Here is a 417-nt window from a genome sequence, read left to right on the forward strand (position 1 = left end):
GTGTGTGAATTTTGTTGAATTAGGTTGTTTTTATACAATACTTTTTAACAATTTCTGATTGGTACAATATTCATTGCACAAAAAAGTTTATGTATACATTAATTTAAAGTTTTACATATCTCTTGGATGACTGTAAGTGTTATTATTAGTCTGAATCAAACCAGTTATAGATGTCACGCAAGTCACTCTACTTTTTATTAATTTTCATATCAAGACAAAATAATCCTTAAAACTCAAAACAAAAACCCAGCTCACAAGGAGTGGGGCAGGGGGATGGGAGGGGGAGGAAGAACAGCCCCATGTGCTGCTCTCTGTTATCAAGGCAAGTTAATTTCAAACCACAAAAGAATAACCCCCAATCAATACAATCGATCTTGTGCAAACGCCAACCGAAACAGGTCAAGGGTCTCACACAGA

General features: G+C 35.7%; 1 protein-coding gene across 1 annotated transcript in view; it reads right to left on the minus strand.

Moving 5' to 3' along the window:
* The window catches only part of LOC119588734 (lethal(2) giant larvae protein homolog 1-like), a gene marked incomplete in the record, with an annotated part of 77754 nt that overhangs the window by 24328 nt on the left and 53009 nt on the right, over positions 1-417 (minus strand).

The sequence above is a fragment of the Penaeus monodon genome, chromosome 24, assembly GCF_015228065.2.
Source record: "Penaeus monodon isolate SGIC_2016 chromosome 24, NSTDA_Pmon_1, whole genome shotgun sequence".
NCBI classification, from domain to species: domain Eukaryota; kingdom Metazoa; phylum Arthropoda; class Malacostraca; order Decapoda; family Penaeidae; genus Penaeus; species Penaeus monodon.